Raw genomic sequence first — 8070 nt, 5'->3', positions numbered from 1 at the left:
AACAACAAAATTTATAAAAACTTAAAAAAAAAAAAATTTAATACCAGGAAGGCTGCTGTGACTGAAAAGTTTAACATTATGTACGTTGTGTATTTCAGACATTATACATGTATGTATATAATTTAACACCTACTGTAATGGTAGTTTCCGGAAAAAGTATTGATGACCTCTGAGGATGATCCGTAGGGATCGAGACATGTAAGGGTGATGAGTTTTCAAGTGATAAAACTTAAATAGTCACACTGGATGGTGTTGTTTTTGTCTTTGTCATATTTTATATTCACTCATATCATTTTATACCATTGTATACACTTGGAAGTTTAGCACTGTATCCTATATTTGATATGCAATTCAATAACGAAAAGTTTAATATATTTGCCTGATGATGGCCTTTTGAAGGCCGTAACATGTAGCAAAAGTATCTCCTAGAGCTACTTACACATATTATTGATTGTTGTGTTGTGCCGGTTTTCAGTAAGAAATAGTACATGGTTTGTTAATGTTTTGCCTGATGATGGCTTCATGAGCTGAAGCATGCTGTGACATTGTACGAACAGTAAACTGTGTTATGCACAGTGAAATGCCAGTGAATTGTTTGGTAAACTCTTGTGTTTTAAAGGAAAAACAAAACTCATATGTAGCATCTTCCTCTGTCTTCCACTCTTCAGCTGTCTAGCTCATGCAGGGACCCTCCTATACTGAAAGGTGTGTGTGTTCAGATGCCAGACATACGTACCAGTTTTTGTTAGAATATACAGTGCCCCATTTAGGCAGGTCACGTTCCCTGAGTGTTTCTGAACAATTTCATTAGTAGACATGCCCCTGCTCAGTGGTAACTTAATCTTGGCCTCAGACTAATGTGTTGTATAGTGTCTTGGGGTTTGCAGCCCAGTGGAGCTCATTAATATCACCCAATTCCATCTTCCTGTGTACCTGTCAGATAGACTGCACTAGTGATACGTACGACACACAAAAACTACGACAGCCGCAATAGAGTGCAACGACAGCGTTCTGATCATGAGATAGAACTAAATACTGACGTGCACGGAAGCACAGTGAACAAGTATACAGTGCAGTGGTCTCCCCAAAAGAGGGGAAATTACCTGAAGATGGCCCGTATGTGGCCGAAACATGTTGTAAACTAGAACAACTATATGACTAGAGACATTTTAGAAATTAGATAATCACTTTTAATGTATAGAATATGCTCTTAGTGTCCTATTGACATGTAATGATTTTTGCAATATCAAGAAGTACTTTTTTAGTATGAAACATGTTCCTAATGTCTATTATATTGCATTATTGGTGGATACTTTGACAATAAGGATGATCATTAAATAGCTTGTGCCACTTGACAGTGAAGCATATCTTGAAAACTAAACCTCACAGGACACATTTTGTACAATATATTTGACGTTCTTGCTTTTGTTTCACTCTGTATAGTGTGTTCAGATTTACAATTTGTAAATCCCTGCATAATTGTTATAGCATATTGGCAGTTTGGCAGCTGTATTAGTGAAGAAAATCTGTATCGAGTTTGTGGGTGAGCAAGGATTGTGCAGCATCTGCCTCTTCCCTTGTGCAGCGTCTACAAGGAGCCCCCTGTACCACAGGTGTCATGTTACATTCACTCTTCTAGGCCAGCATTTTTTGACCTTGTTCAGTAGATATATTGAAATGTAATTTCACTACTTGATAAACTTTAACAGCAAGAAACCCACAAAAGAAGCTGTTGCAAATTTTCAGTTGAATACAGGACATGACTGCCTTGCAGCACATCTTTGTAAGATAGGAATATATAACACAGAAGAATGTACACTGTGCAACTTTCCAGAACACCTTCTTCAGTGCCCTAATCTTAACAGGGAGATGCAACAAAGCAAGAACTTGAGTGCTCTGTATTGGGAAACAAGAAGCAAAATGGGTTAAATGATCCCAAATGCAGTCATTGGAAATCAACCAACCAGCCAGCCAATATCTCATATAACTCCAGTTCAGTACTATAAGGAAGTAGGCAGGGTAAGGAGGACTCCATAGCTCGTACTCAAGGCAGCTGGATACGTGTAGCAGGACCTTGTATACAGGACAGGTGTTGAATGGGGGAGAGGCTTTCAGGTAGTTAGTGTAGCAGCATGTGTTTGGTCTCATATGCAGGGTTGTGACACAGGGTTAGTGATTGGCATGCTTTGTCTAACGGTATGAAATGAGATTCCCATTTGAACTCCTGCTTTCAGGTGGCAGCCCGTGTTAAGGGGAGCCACATGTAGGCTTGATTGGTGGCATTCATTAGAACAGGGCATCACCCAGTCAGGAAATAACAGGACTTCCTATTGTTAATCCTTACCACTAATGAAAGAAAAATAAAACCCGTGCTGGATTGTATGTACATCCCAATAATTTGTTGTACCATTTTGCATTGCAGGCCAGATCATAGTCCATGCTGGGCGTGTACAGGAGGCTTCTGAGATGGTGCAGCTTCTGGATGCAAGAATTTCACAACAAGAGGAGGTAAACTAAGTTAATTTTGCTTCCATGTTGCTTTACATTACATCACTTTATCATCATATTTGCATTCAGTTTACAGAGTTTCAGTGACATTCAAGCATCAGTATTAAGTAGCAAGCAGGAAATGCTTGCAAATGTTTGAATAGTTCTGCCTTTTAAAAGCCAGGGTGCTAGGATTCAAGGCAAGAGCACACTGACACACGTGTGCATGCACACCCTTATGTTCACACTTTTTCTGTGGTGTTATAGTCATGAATTGATCATAAAATAATCTCTCTTAATATAGTATAGTTTAATACAAAGCAGTGTGGTACATTATAGTACAGTTTGATACAGTTTATTGTGTGTTAGTATAATATAATGTAGTAAACCATCTTACCACGTGCAGATTTCAAGTATCTGCAGTCTGCCTTTAGTATCCAGCTTTGGACATCATGGTACTTGGCTTTAGTTTGTGCAGACACTGGAAAAGTTTAACAAGATCAGCATTTACTGGAAGTCACAAGGTGATGGCATTTGAAAGCTGTGTGTCCTCCAGTTTCTGTATTATGATTGCTATGTATCTCTCTCTGGTGTAATGCTCCACCACCATCTGTGAGCCAATTGTATAGAAATTGTGGGAGCCTCAGCGTCTAACAACCCTATGGGCCTGCTTGGCCTGTTACAGGGAAAGCTTTACCGTATTATGCGTCTGTCTCTTGCTTTTTGTATTCAGTGTTCAACTTACACCTGAATGTGCTATTACATGTGTACACTTGGTCGACAACTTACAACCTATGTGACCTACGACCGGCTGCACTTACAACCACAAAAAAATGAAAAATAGAAGATTATTAAAATGTAAAAGTTTTTAAAAATAAATTATAAAGATGATAACAAGATTAGAAAGGTTAAAAAATACTGTTAATATATATATGGCCAACATACAACCAGATCGACTTCCGACCTGACAGTCAGAACGGAAGTCAGTCGTAAGTCGATGACCAAATGTATTGTGGTTAGTGAAAGGGAGGAACTTTAGTTAGGTTAGAAGAGTGTAGCAGGCACTGCAGTTCCTTCAGTCACGAGTTTCCTGCAAGCCCTTAATCTTGCTGATTGTGGTGTACTTTAGAAATGCAGGCCCTGCAGTTGGTGATATTTAGGACCCTTTAATTTATTTGAATATTAGTACAAAGTAATAGTGTGCACAATAGTGTTTTATAAAAATTGACATGTCACAGTATAGTGTGGAAAATTTTATTGTCTTGTTTAGTATATCATCATAGTCACCAACTTACTGGCCTGATCTCCTTCACTGTTCCTTCCTATACTTATATTTGTTTTAACCTTCATCCCTTCTGCCACAACCTTCTCTGCCCATTTGTATTTTACATTTTACTTTTTCCGCCTGAGTTTTCTGAAGCCTTTCAGTTTCAGTGCTACTACTACTACTACTACTACTACTACTACTGTATTTCTGAAAATTTTCTATTGCACTTCACATCTTCTCTCCCTCAACCTACCATCCTCTACACTCCTGAACTTCTCAGCTCCTCTGTTACCTTCTTTTGTAAATGCTGCCTTTGTGAATTTCCTGAACTGTTTTCAAATCTACCATTTCCTCTCCTGACCCTTTCTATGAATTCATTCCTGAACTCCCCTATTCCACCACTTGCTATCTTCATAGCCCTCATTTCTCTTACTATCTCACTTCTCCTTTCTGCTGTCCTTCCATACTGCCTTTTGCTGATTCTCTTCTTTTTTTCTCCAGTTCCTTTTTTCAAGACCCCATCAGTGTCCTTACTTTAATTAAANCACCACTTGCTATCTTCATAGCCCTCATTTCTCTTACTATCTCACTCCTCCTTTCTGCTCTTCTTCCATATTGCCTTTTGCTGGATCTCCTTCTTTTCAAGACCCAATCAGTTTCCTTTCTTTAATTACATCTCCTTCTTTCCAGTCCCTGCTTCACTTTCCCTTCCTTTCTTGGATCCTTCATCCTTCCACTTTTGACTTCTCCATAATAATTTTCCTGAACCATTTTTCTTTGCTTCTTCTTCCCTTCCTGATACATCTGTTTCCACCACTTTCTGTGCAGGCCCCACCCATTAGAGGAAAAGAAGGGAATTAAGGGAAAGCAGATTTGCAGAAGAGAGTGGAGGGGAGTCTGAAGGTGAGTGGTGTGAGTTGAGATGTTCACAGAAAGGGGGAGGTTAGGAAATTGTGAGAGCAGAAGGGGTTTGTAAATGCTAACAGTGAAGGGGGGTTGNTGAAGGTGAAGTGGTGTGAGTTGAGATGTTCACAAAGTTTGAGTATATTGGGAGAAAGGGGAGGTTAGGAAATGGTGAGAGCAGAAGGGGTTCCTAAATGTTAACAGTGAAAGGGGGTTACTAAGTTGATGTAAATGAAAGAAGGAAAATGTGACCTGTTCAGGAATGTAATGCAAACTGCAGAGATGGACCATCAGGTGTGTGTCTGTGCAGAAATGTGGTAATTGTACAGTGCTGTAGGAATTCTGTAATGTCATTTTAAATTTGAATGTGTTTAGTGTTCAAGTTAAATGTTTTTATATAGCCTCAGTTCTTCAGCTGTATTCTTACAAGCCCTTTGATTGTACTGAAGACTATAGTAGATGACTTGATTGACACACACACACACAGTCCCAATCTAGCTGATAAGGTAGTGGTCAGACAGACAGGTCTCAGAGAAGGTAGGGTCACTTGTGTGTGATATTGCCACTCACAGTCCGTTCTTAACCGTAAGTAAATTGAAGAGACAGATGACAGCAGCAGATGCAGACAGTGAACAGTCGACCACCTCCAAAATGGACATATATTTGGCAGTTAGTGGAGTGGTGCATTTACTTTCTCTGTTGCAGAGAGGAATGGGAGTTTTTTTGTTGAAAGAAGTCGGAAGTCCATCACAGACCTAACAGAGAATATCCAAAGTTATGAAATTTACATCTGTATCCTTGTCAGTGGATGTATACATCCACGCTCCCATATCCCTTCATGGTGTGGTGCTTTATTAGTTAAGCACAGGGACAACTTTACTTTACCCTCTCCCATATCCCTTCATGGTGTGGTGCTTTATTAGTTAAGCACAGGGACAACTTTACTTTACCCTCTCCCATATCCCTTCATGGTGTGGTGCTTCATTAGTTAAGCACAGGGACAACTTTACTTTACCCTACCTTTATCCTTGTCTGTATGCTGCTGAAGCAATGTGAGTATTGTGGTAGGTGATTCAAACCCTGATTCCCAATTTATTATTGCTTTTGGAGCTGTTGTTACATAACAATACTTTAATTTTAGAATTTGAGTGTTACTCCCTTCCTGAAATATGTGAATACTGTATGTTGCGGCACTGACAAAGAAAGCAGGAGACGAGTGTACTGGACAAATATTGTTCATCATACATCTTCATGAATATATAAATTTGAATCATATAGACTCTTATTAGAGGTGCAGCTGCAGTTCTGCAGTTGGGTTATGGTTGAACGTGTCTGTGCTTCAGCTCTGAGGTGGTTGTAAACGTAAATGTAAGCCCGTCAGTGTGTTAGAAATCGAGAATTTGAAGTATGTTATTTTGGGATCATATTGGAGAGAGAGGGAAGGACTTCTTAGAAATGTTATGTAGGTTTATATGATTCGTTATTTATTAGAAGAAAAGATTAATATTCTTACAGGTACTTATGAAACAGCACTTCACAGTATAGATTAGTTTGTATTTGGCTTATGAAATTTGGTGTTGTAGGAGAGTTTAAAAGTAGATACAAATTTTATGTTAAACACTTTTCTGTATTGGTAAGTATGAGCTTGGTCATAGTGAACTGTAAGTAATGAAGCTTCACTGTTTCAATTACTTTCTTTGCAAATAATTTTGCAGTATGAAAGTTTGTGTTGACCTCCATCAATTCTCCATGCCTTGCATAGTCTTTTGAGTGGATTGTAGCCATATTTTATTAATTGCTGAGCAGAATGTTAACACTGTTTTTGTAATGATGGAACTGATACATAACTCAAGTTCTGGGGAAGATCAGCATTTTCATTTTATGAGCTAATTGTCCTTGACATTTGTTATTGTGCTTGAATATTCTTGTTCAGTTTGTTTCCGGTTCTTGTAGAACCAATATTTGGTCCCTGCTAATCTAATCTAGATAATTGCATTTTATAAAAGCTGTACTGACATCAGAGTTTGTGAAACAGTGAAAATTACAAATGTGGCTATGGATGTCATGGTGATTTGCCTGTAGTAGCTGAAATGTAGAGGACAGAGTTATATAATAATTGACTGGGAATTTTGATTGGAAAGGAGTTTGGAAATGGAAAATAAGCATAAGTTCTTTCATGAAATTTTTAATATATAAGCAGTGCAGTATTGCATGACTTGCATTTGTAAGGGAATGGAAATTAATTTCCCATTTTTAAGGAGCTGAAGTCTTTACTTTTATATATTTTTACAGTGTTCTAATATGGAGATATCTTTGAGCAAAATTTACTTAGTGTATGGGTATTATTAGTACCTTTTCTTTAGGTCAGTATTAATACCAGCAAATACTTGATCTATATTGACAAGCTGATACAAAGTCTCACACATTTACCATTGCACTGTATTTTTCAGTCTTGAGGCAAAAACCAAACCTGAGAGTACCAGCAAACATGTTTGTATGTGTGTGTGTGTGTGTGTGGGGGGGGGAGTGCCAAGTATTATCATGCAGGAATATTATGTAACCATAAATTGTTTGTGTCATTCTGAGCCACGTAGAAGTTTTACATTTTGTTTACATTAAAAGTGGATCAAGTTTGAAACTGTACATACAGATTCACATGCAAATCAGAATCTGTTTTTTAATGCTATTCATGTAATTGTTTCAGACCTGTGACTCTCCAGCACGAGACCTCAAATGACTCATCTGCCATAAGAGGAAGGAGTTGTTGCTGTACAGTCAGAACGAGCAAGTGACAGCATTTCTCTGATGTCCATTATGCTGTCCTATCATCCATGCATGGCTCTTTCAGATAGCCTTTTCTCTTGGAGCTATGCCACCAGAATCTCTGCATGTCAAGACTGAAGTGAAAATCTGTGCATGTCAGGACCAGTGGCAGCTCATGGCTAAAATTAGTGGGGGTGCTATTCCAGAAAATTTGTAGCCTTTGTTTCAAATTGTATAAAAGGAAACAAACATGTATAAAAAGAAAATTTATTCAGAAACTTGATAAAATCCTAAAAGAACAAAATCAAACATTTTTTACGTACCTAACCTAAATTGTTACAGTTCAAGCTTAATCTATTCATTTAAAAATGAAATCCATTCTTCTTGTTTTAATTTGCATGAAAAGATCAATAATTTTCTCCTTGATCTCTGGATGACAACTGAGGAAACTTTTCTCCATTGAAAGCACTGCAAGCACATTTAGTCTTTCCAAATTCATGGTGCTTCTTAGAAAAGCAGCGCTCTGCCTCTGATGTAGTCATGGGAACTGTCAAGAGGATTTTTATCAGTTTCGTAATTTCACTAAAACATCATCTAGATCATTTTCCAAGATAAATTTCAGCAGCTCAATTAATGTGCAATATTCATGA

The 8070-nt window shown here is 38.0% G+C and overlaps 1 long non-coding RNA gene across 5 annotated transcripts in view; it reads left to right on the top strand.

The window, feature by feature from the left end:
- LOC111861288 overlaps positions 1-7675 on the top strand; it is a 10549-nt gene extending 2874 nt beyond the window's left edge. For all 5 annotated transcript variants that reach the window (XR_004512664.1, XR_002842213.2, XR_004512665.1 and 2 more), the window contains 3 exons: positions 1489-1613; positions 2423-2508; positions 7362-7675. This is a non-coding gene — a long non-coding RNA (uncharacterized LOC111861288). The remainder of the gene's footprint in view (positions 1-1488; positions 1614-2422; positions 2509-7361) is intronic.
- The last annotated feature ends 395 nt before the right edge of the window (positions 7676-8070 follow it).

The sequence above is a fragment of the Cryptotermes secundus genome, unplaced genomic scaffold (genome assembly GCF_002891405.2).
Source record: "Cryptotermes secundus unplaced genomic scaffold, Csec_1.0 scaffold129, whole genome shotgun sequence".
In the NCBI taxonomy this organism is placed as follows: Eukaryota; Metazoa; Arthropoda; class Insecta; order Blattodea; family Kalotermitidae; genus Cryptotermes; species Cryptotermes secundus.
Note: the sequence above shows the minus strand (reverse complement) of the source record. Positions and strands in the feature narration are given on the sequence as shown.